The 16,647-nt window shown below is 37.8% G+C and overlaps 1 protein-coding gene, 1 long non-coding RNA gene and 1 pseudogene across 2 annotated transcripts in view; 1 reads left to right on the top strand and 2 right to left on the bottom strand.

Moving 5' to 3' along the window:
• Positions 1-16,647, top strand: part of LOC124384578 (zinc finger protein 850-like) — a 1,373,244-nt gene that overhangs the window by 1,055,192 nt on the left and 301,405 nt on the right. The gene's annotated exons all lie outside the window — the stretch shown is intronic.
• The window catches only part of LOC124384668, a 920,651-nt pseudogene that overhangs the window by 612,401 nt on the left and 291,603 nt on the right, over positions 1-16,647 (bottom strand).
• Positions 3,097-6,909, bottom strand: LOC124384671. The gene is made up of 8 exons (XR_006925445.1): positions 6,863-6,909; positions 6,022-6,087; positions 5,342-5,467; positions 4,400-4,510; positions 3,994-4,235; positions 3,605-3,730; positions 3,428-3,509; positions 3,097-3,313 (listed from the first exon to the last, which is right to left on the bottom strand). It is a non-coding gene; the product is annotated as an uncharacterized LOC124384671 (long non-coding RNA).

Below are 16,647 nucleotides of genomic sequence, written 5' to 3'. Positions count from 1 at the left end.
TCTGCAACCAAAATCAAGAACATCGTGTTCTATCTGAACGTTTCTTTTTCTTTTCTAAAGGAACTCTGGTATTGAAAACCAGCTTCTGGCACTTAAAGGTGTGTATAGTTTGAATGTTTCTGCTTTCAGTGTGTAAGACAGTACAAGCACATTATTACTGCATGATACATTTCTATCAAATCAGAGGTGGCAAAAGTACACACATCCTTTACTTAAGTAGAAGTGCAGATACTCATGTTTTAAAATACTCTGGTAAAAGTTGAAGTACTGATTATACTTTTTTACTCAAGTGAAAGTAAAGAAGTCTTGGCTCTGACATATACTTCAGTAAAAAGTACTTATTACTTCTACCTGTTTTAGTGTCACACTGGTAACTGGACCTCACCTCATATTAATATTACAGTGGAACCCGGTTATGTCGCCGGCATCGAGACAAACAAAAATCAATATGGCAGCAATATATTAACGTGCTTGAAATTTCTTTATGTACATGATGTGAGTTATTAAATGAGAATGTACATGCACATGTTTTGGAGGTTTTTACACAACAGCGTTGCCACGATTTGTTTGATGAAGGCATGCTGTAAAAATTTACATACATGTTTGCTAACAACAAAAGGCATATGTGCACCAACTAACAGCAGAGATTTACCAGTATACAATAAAACCTGTCAATTATACCATTTTATTATTATTATTACATTTGACACTTCTGTTCCTCTAAATTTTGAAATGATGTCTACACCCCTGAATGTGTCAGTAATAACAATATAACTAACATTAACAGTCTCCATACTACTCTGTCCTCTACAATCCACAAACTCACAATGTAACTGCTTCTGACCTTCTCTATACTTCTCCATCAACATTCTCAAAGCAAATATTACATCCGTGTTACCTCACATATCTCACAAATGGTCACCTCTTCTCTCAGCCTGGCTTCCACTACTCTTTCCCATAACTTCATGGTGTGACTGATCAACTTTAAGTCAAGTGAAGTTTATTTCTATAGCACTTTTCACAACAGACATTGTCTCAAAGCAGCTTAACAGAAATCAACAGTTAAGGTGAATGATGTGTATTTATCCCTGATGAGCAGCCGTGGTGACTGTGGCAAGGAAAAACTCCCTTAGATGTTATGAGGAAGAAACCTTGAGAGGAACCAGACTCAAAAGGGGAACCCATCCTCATTTGGGTGACATCAAGAGTTTGATCATAAATCTTTCAACAATATAGAACACTGAAGAGTGAGAACTAACATGAGCACTGGAGTATAAGATTATAAGTGATGTTCTTTCTGCAGTCTTCTACATTCTTTATGGTTATGGCCAAACCTCAGGATGGGAGAGAAAGAGAAGCAATGGAGAGAAATTAGCGTAGCTGCTGTTCATGATATTAACAGCACAAGTTGATAATGTGCATGTGATCAGATGTTCTGGAGCACAAGGTTATGATGTGATGTGTGTTATGTGTAGGCGTGCTAAAAAGATACGTTTTTAATCTGCACTTAAACTGGGAGAGTGTGTCTGAGCCCCGAACACTGTCAGGAAGACTATTTCAGAGTTTAGGAGCTAAACTCTGGAACAATCTTATGGACGTGACCTAAAGCTAAATCTTTAGGCCACGTCCATAAATCCCTCAAGTTAGCAGTTATTAAGCCCCTCATCATGAAACCTAATTTGGATCCAAACACGCTATCAAATTACAGACCCATTTTAAATCTCCCATTTATGTCTAAGATTTTAGAAAAGATTGTCACTGCCCAGTTCTGTTCCCACTTACAAGAGAACAATATCTTTGAAGAGTTTTAGTCAGGTTATAGGCCCCATCTCATTTACAATCAATAAAAATAATCAGTGCAAGTGATCTGATGTTAAAAAAGCCAAACTTTAGAACTTTTTGGTGTTTGCTTATCTTGCATTTTTCAGTTTTAACTGCAATAAGATTATTTCTGGATCTTGTGTATTTAATTCTTGGTTTTACTACATGAGGAATAGATACGGTTTCTATAAACTGGGCTGTGTGTGAACTTGTAACTATTTGGTTTGTTGTATAAATGTTCTCATAGTCGTAAATTTCCTGATGTCTTACCAGTCAGATGGTGTGAAGTATCCTAGAGATGTTATCTGATAGCACTGCTGCTCCAACTCTGCTGGGGTGCAGGCCATCAGGGCGGAAGAACCTCGGACGCTCCCAGAAACAGTTCCAGTTATTAATAAAGAGAAGTTTGTGCTCTCGACACCATGACTGTAACCATTCATTTAGTGCAAAGAGTCTACTAAACTTCTCAGCCCCTCGCTGGTAAGTGGGAAGAGGTCCTGACACTATGATCCTCGTTGTGGGTGATGTGCTGCGCACTGCCTCCACCAGGATCCTGAAATCTCTCTTTAAGATCTCTGTTTGCCTCAGCCGGGTGTAGTTCGTTCCGACATGAAGAACAACCGCTCCGAAATTCTCGTTCAGGATCGCGGGTACCTGTGCAGCGACATCGAGAACACGAGCACCAGAAAAACAGCGAGTGTGCACTTTACCTTTAGCTCCGGTAGCTCGGACATGCAGACGATGGAATCTCCAAGAATCACAGTATGGCTTTCCGTCTATGGTTTCATCCACATCATGACCTGCTCCCATCCTGCTGCCACCTAAAAAGATAAATAAATAACAACAATCTGCACTTACTTTATCTTTAATAAGAGTTTACAGTAAATACATTTACAAATAAATACATAAATACAATATGAAAATAAATAATAATAAATTGGCAATTCACACAACAAACAAATTGAATAAATTTTTCAGTACACACACACACACACACACACACACACACACACACATTTAAATCACTATCTCTAATCACACTTAATTCCTCCAGGATTAATTACAGGTTGGGTGACCTCTAACCTCTCGTGTGGTGCTGATGTTCCTCCTCAGAAGTCCTTCTGCTGTCTGAAGTCTCAGCTCCACCCTCTTCAGATCATCAGACTTCATCAGGGCTGTCAATTAAACACAACCTATGTTTATCTACACTTATGATACCAGGACGAGAAAAAAACCCTCTGAAGATGTTCTTCTTAAAGGCAGCATTTGTGCTGGTTTAGAAATAAAACTGCATCAAGTCTACCAACCAACACACTGCTTTTTACACCACAAACACAAACACTTTTCTCTTTTCTGATCAGACGAGCTGCCATTTGAGTTCACTGACAATGTTCTTATACTAACAAATGAAATTCCCATCCACGGTTTCAGGAAGAAAATCAGCACAGCTCAGTTTAGAGTCCCTCCATAAGGCCTCCACTTCCTTTTGGCTCTAAAGTGAAGAAAAACACAGCAATGACTTGAACAAAAAAGAACCTTTTTTAACTAGTATGACAAAACACTTTCCTTTTTTCAGTCATGTTCTATAGAAGATCTCACAGCTCACCATTTGTTTGCAGAGAAGCTGCAATATTTCTGCAAATAATATGCCGGCTCTTGCCACAGGAAGTAGTGGTTTGCTAAATTCACTGGAATTCACAAGAAATCAACAATTAAAAACAAACACCAACTTCCTTTCCAGCAAAAAATGTATATGTAAAGTCTCAAATGTAACTGTAAATACATTAATAATTCTCTCAAAGAGATTCCTCCTTCCCGAAGCACAGGATTAACGAGCTCCGCTATGTACTGCCATACATAAGGAATGTCAATCGCCATATCATCTGCTATCTCGAGGGTTTCTGAGAACCTGTGTAAACAAGGAGAGGTAAGAAAATGGGGGAAAAGAGAGCAAAAAAAAACACAGACAAAAGTCTTATTAAAGGATTCTGATTCTCTTATAAAATTCTCTAAAAATGACCAAATGTAAAAGCAAGCGTATTCATAATAATGCTAACAATAACCCCATTGGGTGTAAATATGTCATCAAGCTGTGGACATCTCATGACGCAGACAGTAGTGTCTCTGGTGCCAGTGGGAGACGGAGCTGTGTGGTGCAGGAATGTCACTCACCCTTTAAAAAACTGAGATGTGGAGAGGATCCCAGCCTGCAGCAGCTGATGGAACAGATGACCCACGTGGTCACGTGTGATCTGGTTTCGCTCCAGCATGGTCAAGGTCACTGCATGAGATCATTACTTTGTAATCATTTATGTGTAGAAACTCCTCAATAATGGATTTAGAGCGTTTCTCCATTTCCTCCTCTGATAGCGCAGGCTTGTTTGTAGTCGAGTCTGGCACTGCGTCGAGTTTTACTGAAACACAAGAGACATGATGTGTCATGACTAAAAATGCTCATGCATTAAACTGAATTAAGTTTCAAGAACAACACCTACAATCACAACCTGCTTTGAATATTGAAACATGAACACAGGAGAGAGCTGAAAAAGGACACAGACTACATTCACTACAGACTCACCTGATGCTCCGGATGTGGCTCTAGCGCTAGTTTCTCCATCGCAGCCGTTCTTCCAGTTCAGCCGTCGTCCCCCGAAATTCGTCCCAAATAAATCTTATCATCTGCTGGTAACTACACACAAACACAATTCAGTTCAAATAACAATTATTCTTATAAACCTGGTAGAAAAAGTGTACCGTAATTTCCGGACTATAAAGCGCACCCTTATATAAGCCTGAATTTTACAAATATTTTTATTTTGAACATAAATAAGCCGCACCTGTTTATAAGCTGCAGGTGTCTACACTAATGTACTTTACACAGGCTTTAACGAAAGACATGTTACACACGGTGTAACGGGTGAAATATGTTGCGCTTCTATTAGGAGCAGAGCGGTATTTTGGGAAAAGACCCACACTGCATACTTCTGGTATTACTGCGTGTGTGGAGACCGAGGCTTTTTATTTTCTGATGCTCATTTCTAAGTGTCTTTGACTAACCCATAACGCTGTTGCAAACAAAAATAAAAAAGCAGGAGTTTTGGAAACCTGTCTGTGCTTATATGATTTCTGTTGTAACTGGAGTTAGTGAGCTCTCCCTTCACCCAGACTCAACACGCTACAACGGCTTGTATCTAAACAGTAGCCGACCGAGTAAGTCATTGTTCACTGTCTTCCTCCTTCCTTTCACAGCTACAGTGGTACTTTGACCTACGAGTGCATTAATGTACGAGTTTTCCGAGGTACGAGCGGTCACCACGCTTATTTTCCACCACTTGGTCCAGTTGCTGGGATTTGAGGTGGAAAGTGTGAGGATAATCAGAATTAGGAAGAACAGATTGCACACATGAGTAAAAAATAGTGGAAAAGGGAAATGGTAATACAGGTAAATATAAGGAGGAAGACTGGTGAGCTATTAGCCAGAAGAATCTGCTTCCTCTATGAATGCGTGTGTGACTGTTACCTGCAGAGGCATAGGGACGGAAAAGACATTTCCCACTGGCAGAGTGGGCTTCCGACTCCTGCCAGCTTCTGATATGATCTCCTCCATGATGTCCTTGTTGTCCTGGTTAGGATCTCAGACAACGATCTTAATGGGAAATAAATAGCACATGATCAGAGATTTTAAAGTCAGGCTAGTAAAGGTAGGTAGAACGTATTTCCTGATTAGCACACATTAGCATACAGATATCATTTTGGTCCAAACTCAGTAATGATTTTGTTTAAATAGAATTCATAGAGTAAGTAGTTTAATTGATTTGTACAATTCTGATATACTTCATGAATAACCTTCACTCTGTTTAATCAAATCAGAGCCGTGTCCTTTTAGAGCGGTTGCCAGTTGCGCTCATACTCCTCTATATGGACATTTTGACAATCTGATTTTAGTAGTCAGTTATGTTTTATAGATCGTTCTGAACCATAATCAGGTCCCCAATAATATCACAGATTGATACCACTTTTCATTCATTCCTCTTCGTTTAGTTCCCTTAAAGACAGAGTAAGTGATCAAGGGGTTTACAAAATGAGCCGTTTGGCTGCCGTAAGTAAAATCTAAATGAACAGTGTGTTTAGGTGATGAGGACGTGATGGGCTTTAGTTTATTCTGTGTGAAAAACAGTGTGTGTTTGAACTGTACATTACCAGCATTTGGTCTTCTGGAGAACTCGCAGTCATGTTCACCACCACAGGAACGTAGGTCACCCAATACTGTTGATTAGAACAACATGAAAATGTCTGTCACTACATTTGTCATCATATTTAATGTTCTCTCTGATATTTACATCTCAGCTGCTTTCAGCTTCCTGTGTTTTGTAAAGAAAATTTGTTCATAACTACATTGTCTTGTTAATGAGTGTGTGGTGAAATAAAAGCATTTATTATTTTTTTCTTTAAAAACAAACAAACATTGATATCTGATCGAATATAAAATATAGGTGCTGTCTGGGTCACATTCTAAATGAAACACAAACAGTAAGAATAATTACGTCTGGTCTTCCTGCACATAAATGTCTTTATTTAAACACTTCTTTATCATACAGTACTGTTTAATCTTCCACTTCATTTTAAAAGTGTTCGATGTCCAGTAGGTGGCAGTAATGTTCTACTAAACTTTAGCTCCTCTAGCGGTATCACGATGAATTACACTGTACTACACTTTTAAAGGGAATTTTACATCAAATGTTGCTTTTTTAAATAAGCCAAGTTATAAACAAACATTATCGAATTAACCACTTCGAATTACAAATACCACAAATACCCAAATTCTACACAACTATAGAGTCAAATGTTGTTAAAACGTATCATGTGACAAAAAAAATTTAAATGTTACTAAATCACGGATCTCTGGAAACCCAGACATTATTAAACTATTTATAACTTTTAGAATAAACTTTAAAAACTGGACCAATATAAAGTTTGTTTACAAACTTTTACTAAACTTAGTTTATTTATATGATCATCACTATTCATTACATCGCATTACCTCTGTCTTTGTCCTGCTTTTCTTCTTCTACATTTTTTCTTCTTTTTATTTAATTTGTATTGTTTTCCAGCACAGTAATGTGATGAATGTAAATACTGTTATGTTTGCATCATTATGCTATAAAACACATATTATACCATTAAGTTCGGAGCATGCGCAGAAAGAACCGGAGACATGACTGCACAGCGTTTTTTACTCGTTTACTCTGCACACTGTAAACACACCCACATGCAGCACGAGAGTGCCTCTAATGGCTATCAGATATTATTACATTAATGCAATGTTACCAATGTCACTATGACCATTATTAATTTATGGGCTTCAGGAAAGTCTGCAAATTTAACAAAACAATACCACAGACTTAAAATACACTGTATAGAAATAAATACAAAACCAAGAACAACACACATTTTGGAAAGAACAAGACACATTTCTTTGTATCATTGTCTGAATCATTTTTAGTAGATTTATAATGAAATGTCAATATAATCTCACCTTCTTTAAGAAGTCTGTAGGCGAAGGCATGAGCTTAATGAAAGTCTCCTCACTGTTCACATAAAGCTACATAACCCCTACAGAGAGACTGCAGGAGTTCATGTCTCATAGACTGTTTCTCTGTAGACTACAGTCTGACCTGTTTACAGCAGCGACGCATTGTAGGATTGAAGGATGAACCACTGTAAACACGAAGAAGACGCACTGTGGGCGTGTCTCCGTTTATTCAGGTCTGTGTCTTTCTGGTTTGAAGGTCGATCTACTGCGATAGCAACACCTCCAGAAACTCCATGCCTGAGGAGCTAGAAGCTAGAAGCTAACCCGGTGTTATATTCTACATCAGGGGTCACCAACGTGGTGCACCAGTTCGCCGCAAGGACCACATGAGTCGCCCGCGTGCCTTTTCTAAAAATAGCTGTATCCTACCTTGTTAAATCATTGTTGATAATTATTGTGAGAAATCATTAACATGATCAGTGTCTTCACATAGATCAGGGGTGTCAAACTCAGTGTCAAATCCGGCCCGCGAGATGATTTTATAAAGAGCTATTATTATTGATATTAATGTCTCGCAAAATGAAGCGCTGATAACACAAACTACAGATCCCATAATGCAGCGCTCAGCTGCCTTACCGAACGCTAGACTACCTGGAAACTCCTCTGTCTGTGTGCTCATATCACGTGTAAAAGTATTCTTCACGATGTGAGGAGGCAGACAGGGGTTCTCTGGAACAGCTGGAGTAGAGAGATGTTTAATAAATGGAGCAATCTCAGTGGTGAGGAAGAAGAGCTGAAATTGACGATACTGTCGGAGGAGAACGCTCCTAAGAGCTGTCCCAGAACGTCTGTGAGATGGAGCTGAATAAAAGAAACCAACAGAGATACGATGTAAAAGGGTGAAATCACAATGACTACATATAAAAATGTATATGTTCATGTGGGGACAAAAGTAACAAGATTATAAATCAGGGGTCACCAACGTTTTTGACACCGAGAGCTACTTCTTGGGTACCGACTAATGTGAAGAGCTACCAGTTTGATACACACTTCAGAGATAAAAAAAATGTGCTCAATTACCTTTAATTATGTTATTATTAATAATTAATGATATTTATCTATATCAGGGTGTCAAACTTAATTGCACAGGGGGCCAAAACTTAAAGCCCACTTTAGGTTGCGGGCGAACAGGATAAACATTTATTGAACACACTAAGACAATGCTTTTGGACATAAATATTAATAAAAACAGACAAGAATATTATTCCAGAATAAATAAAAATTAAACTTTAAATAACTTAAAATATTTTGCTCTCCATAAAAATATATCATCAAAAAGATCATTCTGAGAAACCAAGAGCAATTGGAGAAACATGAAGCTCAGCTGAGGGCACTTTGGGTTCTGACTATGCGAAACAGCAGAAACAGAAAGCTGAACCTCTACAAGCCCAAAGAGTCGCAGAAAATCTCTGAGGAAACAAAAATTCTTAGGTGAGGGAAGAGAAATGAGGATGGAAACCCGAGAGTGACTGGAGGAAGCTGTACAGCTGTTCAGCAATATGACTTCAGCACTAGAGAAAGAAAACCAGAGAAAGAAAAGAGGAGATCAAGCTGGACATGTCCTACATATAATAAAGTACAAAATATCAGTGATTATTGTAACTCAATATTTTTATTACTTCAAAATAAATAAATATCTTAAATATAGTGTTTGTTTTGTTTATATTATTAAATTATTATTGTACATCATTTACATTTAACTAAGAATTAAAATACACATGATAAAATGTTGGGAAAACGGGACAAAAGTAAATGATAATAAAATAAAGGTTCTGTTTAAACCCAATTTTACATGAACAGAAGTTAAAGTAATAAAATAAACAGTTATTGAACAGTATTCACAGCATCAGTTTAAATATTAAATCACAATAACACAGAGATTAAATCAGTTTACAATACATGAGTTCTTCATGGGTTCATCTGATCACACAATACTATAAAGTTTAGTTCCAATGCAGCCTCATAACATCATAGTTCAAGTATAACTTTTAACAACTGCAGTTAGTAGAAAAACATCAGAAAGAACTATTTAATAGATTCATTTTAATAATTCAGTCCATTCAGTTTGGTCAATTCAGTTAGAAAAGATTCGGTTTGATGATTTCGACTCCTTAGATTCAGTTCAAGTGACTCGGTTCAAGAGTTCAGTCTCGGTCACTTCTATTCAAAACAATGAGGTCGACCGAGTCTGAATCCATAGATAGTTCAAGAAATTTCCTTTCAGCAGTCTCTCAAAAAGAAACCAGCAGGTGATCAGAATGTTCCTACTCTGTTCCTGGGTTAGTTTCAGGGGTTCACCTCAGTCAGCTTCATCCGGTTTGTGTGTAATCTTCCCTCTGTAATCTGTACATGCGCAGTGTGTGTGTGTGTGTGTGTGTGTGTGTGAGAGAGAGAGATAGAGAGAAAGAGAGAGAGAAATAAAGTGAGTGACATGATGATGTCACCGGCAGAGGGCGGGGCATCTAGGTGTGATGTCACAGTGTGACACGTCTATATAATTCAAAGCGTGCTTTTGTTTCTCATTTGTGAATTTACCAATTGTAAGTAAAGAGACACTAAAATTGACAACCACCAAACAAACAAACAGCAGCAAGAAGCAGCAGCGATTAGCAGCAACTAAAAAAACATTACAAATCCTCTTCTATTGAACATTTCTTCATACAGGTACCTGGTAAGTCGTCTAAATAATTATGGCAGAATATTGTAGATTATTTAGTAGAAGACTCGAAAAGTACAAAGTCATTATTTAGCGACATTAGCATGGGTAACTAGCCGGCTAGCTAAGCTTAGCTTTTATAGTTTAGCTTTTTATATTAATCCAACAAATGTACCTAATAATTAGTATAGAATCTATTAGATACAATGAAGTAGCTTAATTTAACCTATTTATCCCATATTTTAATCAAACTCATGTAACCTGTTTACTCCAAGTATAATGAACATAATATACTAATAAATAGAGTAGAATAGGGTCAGACTGGGACTACAATTTTAATAATCCTTGCAGCCGTGGCATGTTTTATCTGTTGTGGAATTCCTTGTCATTGTTTAGACAATACGTACAGCTCCCAGTGTATAAAATTACAGGTGAAGAGTCTTCTACAGAAAACATCTCCACAGATATGGATCAAAACATCTATGTGGATTTGGATGGAGGGATTATGGCCCTAGTCAATGAGAAAAATGACTGTAACAAACGTTTCTTATAACTAAAAGCACTAAACTCTTTCTACGCTTTAATTCTGATTCTTTGATTATATCGTATATAAATCATGTTGTTGTTGTGTGTATTTTGTGCTGTGTGCAGGAACATGGCAGCTGGTGAACAAAGGTGGCCTTTGCAAGGTATGCGCCTGCATGAAGGCACGTGTTTGTACATCAAGCATGTGCTGAGGGGTATCGCTCAACTTTATCACCTCTAGAGCTCCCTGCGATGCTTGTTTTTCCTTGTTCTTCTAAAACATTGCCTGTGGTGCCTGGAGCAGCCCACCTGTCCTTTAGGTGAACAGTGCCATCATTTACCCGTAAATGGTTCAGGTTTCCTCCAGAAAAGGACTAATTTGTTTGGGAAACTGATGAGGACCCGTTCAGACCGGTGATGGACATTCTGCACCACGCTGACATGTTCTCCCAGATGGAATGTGGCTAGATTCCATCCAGAACTCTGTCTATGATCTTCTGCAGGACTTAAGCTGATCACCCGTATCTATCATGTGCGTAGGGCTATTACCCTTGTCCAATCGTTTGGAGTTCCTGCCCGCTCGCTGGTTGCTCCGAGAACTCACAGTTTTCTCTTCACAGACTTCGTCATGCAAAGCACCTTTGTAACGTACTACACCATCACCTTCTGTGGCTATGTTCTATGGACAACTGAACCAGCGAAACATCGTGATTGGAATTGTCGTCCTATCCTTTGTCACAAATTTCACACAATCGGAACAGACTCAATGGTATTCTCATCGAGTCTTCACGGTGGTGATTTGAGGTTTCACGATGAGGTGTGGTCTTCACTGCAGTCTCACAGTTCTATATCTGTTCCCCTGCCGCAGTGGATCAGACGACTATCACCAATTCCATAGTTAAGCCACTTTGCACTGGACTGCATCAACTTTCATTTGCTTTTATTTTCTTATGTTTTCACATTTGTTAGTTACTTGTACAATCATGACTGAGGATGACCTTGGTGGTGAGTCCACTGTCGCGCCACATAAAATTTGTTTACTGTCGGTTTTTCGCCCACTCCTAGTTCATCATATTGTGATTAGGTTTATCCGTTGATGCTTTGAGGGTGGGTAATGATGTCGATTTTGGTCGATTTTTGTTTTTTGTTTTTTTTTGTTTTCGATTTTGCACGATTTTTTTGCTTAAATTTTTTGTCTCATTTAGATTTTTTGTCTATGTTACATTTTTTTTATTCATAAATATATAAATAAATACAATTATTTTTGTGTTATGTGACATGTATGTTTGTTAACGGGTTAAAAAAGAAGTAAGCATAGAGTGTGAGACTAATTGATAATGGAGTGATGGATCTAATCCACCCTATCTAGCGTGTGACCTAATAATTAGTATAGTACATTTAATCAAAATCATGTAACCTATTTACTCCAAGTATAATTAACATAATAATAATCAGTTAATAATAAATAGAGTAGAATAGGGTCTGACTAATGTTATGAGTGTGTAGGAGAAACAAAAACAACGTACAAGGCAGACTTAAGCATGTTTATTGGGAAAGAAGTGTTTGTGGGCCATTGCTGCTGCAGAAGACATGGGTGAGCAATCAGGATCAGACTCAGGGGAAGATATGGGAGGATAATAATAATAATCAGGTGAGAGAACGGAGGAAGTAGGAGAATAATCAGTGGGGGACCAACATGAAGGTTAAACAATGAAGCGGCTAATTTATGGATTTTTCCTGGGTTTTTCCCGGTTTCACAAGCTTCAAGCCAAAAAACTGAGCCCCATAACACCAGACCAATGAAATTGCCAAATGGTTTCATGTGAACCAATGAAACTCTTTATATTAAATCCTCACGCCCCACTGAATCGACCCACCCACAGGATAGAGAATCATTCATCACGCTGAAAACAACCGGGCATGAAAAATACACTTCACCTGTGTTCTGAGCTGCACGGCATCGGGAGAAAAGCTTCACCAATGGTGATTTTTAAACGCACGACGACGCCAAAAGATAAACTCCCGAGAGAAATTGTTGTGAAAGGAAGGAGGAAGACCGTGAACAATAACTTTCTTGGTAGGCTACTGTTTAGATACAAGCCGTAACAGATTTAAGCTTGTGTAAAGTTTATTAGTTTCAATGTAGACAAAAAATCTAAATGAGACAAAAAATGTAAGCAAAAAAATCGTGCAAAATCGAAAACAAAAAAAACAAAAAACAAAAATCGTCCAAAATCGACATCATTACCCACCCTCAAAGCATCAACGGATAAACCTAATCACAACATGATGAACTAGGAGTGGGCGAAAAACCGACAGTAAACAAATTTTATGTGGCGCGACAGGCCTGCCAGGGCTGCTGTTCTGGATACATTGATGTCTTTTTTGCAGAAACAAATACATTGCACAAAGATCTCAGGGTTGAGTGTTTACATTTACTTTAATGTAATGCAATGCACTTAAAATATATTTACATGTTCTTCATATGCCATCAAAAGGTCTTCCATCTTCTCACCAAAATATCTGATTTTCCTCTTTTTATACAGTTTCAGAAACTGAGGTGTATAATTTTCAAGAGCAGCATAGAAAGAAAATGGCAGATTTTGATTTGTTATCCTGTGAAATTAGCTGTAAAGTTGCATTGGGAACAAAAGGACATACAAATCAACAATCCATATTAAACTAAGACTTTTTCTAGCTCAAGCAGTGCTGCAAAGGCGAGTGACACTATGTGGTCCTAGTAACAGTTTTTTTACTTACTCGAGCTTCACAAAAGTGTGCAGGACATCTACCTTTTAGTTCAGCAATTGAAGGAGCTGAATTTAAAATTTCTTCATGCCTGAGAGAAAGGTGTGTTGCATATGCTGATGGATGAGAGTCATGTCTTTTCCTTCTACAGCTTTCTTGAACTGGTCCACCATCTTAAACCTCTTGGTTTCCAAAATGCCCTTAGTCTGTCCACAGGATAACTGGAAGGAAATTAATTTCCCCTCTTCTGGGTCATCTGATGTTGGCTCTGGATGCTAAACCTTCTGGATTTGTTCTTCCAACCCTCATAACCTGTTGTGGAACCTTTACTTTTAGACAGGGGGGCTTGAATAGTAGAGTTTCTGCAGCCTTGCCAATCTGTTTGGAACTAGGATAGGCTTTATGCTTATACATTTCAACAGCCATCACATCAAGTATGTTGTGTTTTTGATCCCTTGTCAGCTTTAAAGTTTTCCTCTGTCAAAATGCAGCGTTGCCTTCTCTTAGAGTGTACTCAAACTCATATGAGAATGGGGGAACAACAAAGACCTCTGGCCAAAGGCTAAGGTGCTCTGGTGAATCTACTAATCTATCAGACAGTAGCATTGAGTCGCCTAAACTGGAAGAGCCTCTCAGTGTTGTCATCATCTAGGATGACCCTCAGTTTCAGTAAATCAGCCACTTTAATTGTACTGTATTGAGGAGAACTGTAACACGACCCTTAGATATCAATATATGTATGTTGCCCTTATTGTTAGAACACAGGTTCTCAATTACTCATCATTTTCATTAATGCATACCCAGTTCTCATGTTAAAGTATTGCACAAAGCTGATAAATAAGCCACAGCATTTAGAAAAATGTTTGGCATTCTGGGGAATTTAAATATAAACAGCAGGAATCGGTCAGCTTCGATCAGGAAAGAACTTAAACATATCACAAGATTCCTTTAAGGTCAACTTAATGTAAACTTTTAAAACACTTTGCATATGTAAGAATGTACTCGTACATTGAAATAATATATACAAACCAAATAATCCTCACAACACACACCAATGTGTATAAATCAATGTGAAATACACATTACCTATCACTATGTTGACCTTTGTGTCCAGGAAGGTGATTTTTAGAGTTTACAAATGGTCCAAACAGATGCTTATCGTTTATCAGTTGACTGTGAAAAAAGGTAGAGGACAGAGTTTGTTATGGTTCTGCTTTTTCATTCAGACACTGGAATAAAATGCTGATATTTTATAGGTGAATAATGGATTTTGGTCTATTAGCTAAAACACAAATTTCACTGTATGACCTTTGTTTGTATATTCTATGAGCTCATATGATCTTAAATGCTCAACATACAATGTTTTATAGTCTTTGAGTAAAAAGTAGATATTGTCTTTAATGAGTAATGTGTTTTTGATCTCTTTAAACTTAGGGAAGGCACCACGAACACCAGTTTTTTATCACTACATTTTTGTAGTTATGAGTATTATGAAAAGATTTTTGAACACGTTATGCTTCCCCTCAAATCACATTGTCCCGAGATGCACCAAAGGACCAAAGCACTTTATGAGACGGTATAATGCTCAATATAATGATGCTTTGGTCGTAATCGTAAGCTGGGCAAGACTACTTGAAGTAGCTGCCTTTGATCTGAAATGTTACAAGCCATGTACTGAATAGTTTCATATGTGAAAGTATGAGACACAGCAAGTTCTACTATCTTCCAAATCCATTAGTACTTCCCAAAATCTATCACCTTATGGGATTTTGGACCCAATAAGAAGAGGCAGCAGTCTAAGAAGAGTGTGGTTCTCATACTCATTCCCTACAATTGTTCCACCATGGACAACATTTTGTGGAACTGCGTGAGGACGGTCAACCTTATCTGAGTGCTGGAAGGGAATTAAACCTTCATCAAACCTTTTAAACAATGTGCCAACTCCACAGGAACAAGGTCTTCCAGCAGGTCATGTAAGATATCAGGTGGAAATCCTGTGACAGGGTGCTAATAGGATAGATGATCAGACAGAACACAACTGTGTTTTACACCATAATTACTATCACTCTCATTGTTTTGTATTTTTCAACAAGTTGATCATGCTGATCTTTTGTTCACGTTTTTAAACTACCAGCAATTGCAGATGAGTTTTGCATTTCTGTTTGAATGGCGAGACAAAATCTGGAGAAATAATTTGATCTGAAACTCTGACTGAAACCGGCTAGCCCATGAGCAGCAGGGTTATCAGCTACAACAGAATAAACTGTGCCTTTTAGACAGTCACCAGATGTTTCAATGTAAACACCCACTGCTTTTAGTGTTTTTAAGTTTTACCTTTTCATATCCAAACTGTCACACTGATTAGAGTGGAGGACAGAATGATATTTTACTAGCAGGTTAGCTAATATCTAATAAACCGCACAGACTGTGTGTATTGTTTTGTATGTCCCCAGATGATTTGCAATTTCAAATCATCAATATAAAGAATTATTGCTAATTTCTGACCCTCAACTGATAATAGCAAATGTTTCTGGTGGTATGAGGCATCGCTGTATGATGAATACTGTCCAGGTGACTGTGAAGTGGTTGCTTGAATTTTCTCAAGTACATCTTGTTTTTTAAGCAACAACTGCAAAGATGAGATAATTGGCACATACATAAAGGTAGACTGTGATGACTCATTAATGTTCTCTACAGGTTTAACTAATGGAAAGTTTTCCTCATAATAGGATTTTCTCCATTTAGCTGTTGCCCCTCAGATGTCACGGACTATCTGACACTGGCTGTACAACTTCACTTACAAGTTGATCAGTATGTGGAGATTTATTTATTTTTTTTTCAGTGTATTGAATACAGATTCTCTCACAAAAGGTTCTGACAGTAAAAACAATATGCTGGATGATTTTCTATGTTGCCCTCTGTGACACATGGAGAATAGTTTGCATTTTCAAGATGAATGCAGCCGAATTGTTCTGCTCTCCTAATCCCTTACTGCTACTATTCATGTATTTATAAATGATAATAAAAATTTTTTTATGACGTACACATTTTTTTCTAAGGAACTTCAGCATCTTTGGATGATGTAAAGCCCAAAGTGTGTTGTTTTAAAAGAGATGTAAATTGTGTATGTAGCACACTGTTGTCAGGAACTTTTACCATTGAAAGTCAGGAAGGTCATTTTCAGCTGTGAGGCCCAAAAGTGGGGCTGAAACCGAACAGGGTTCAAGAAACCCGGTTTATTTTCATATAAGTAACAGTATTTAGTTCAGTAAACTTAAGTTCATTTAAAGGAGAATTCAGTGCT

The sequence above is a fragment of the Silurus meridionalis genome, chromosome 4, assembly GCF_014805685.1.
Source record: "Silurus meridionalis isolate SWU-2019-XX chromosome 4, ASM1480568v1, whole genome shotgun sequence".
NCBI lineage: Eukaryota > Metazoa > Chordata > Actinopteri > Siluriformes > Siluridae > Silurus > Silurus meridionalis.
This window is presented reverse-complemented; position numbering and strand designations above follow the sequence as displayed.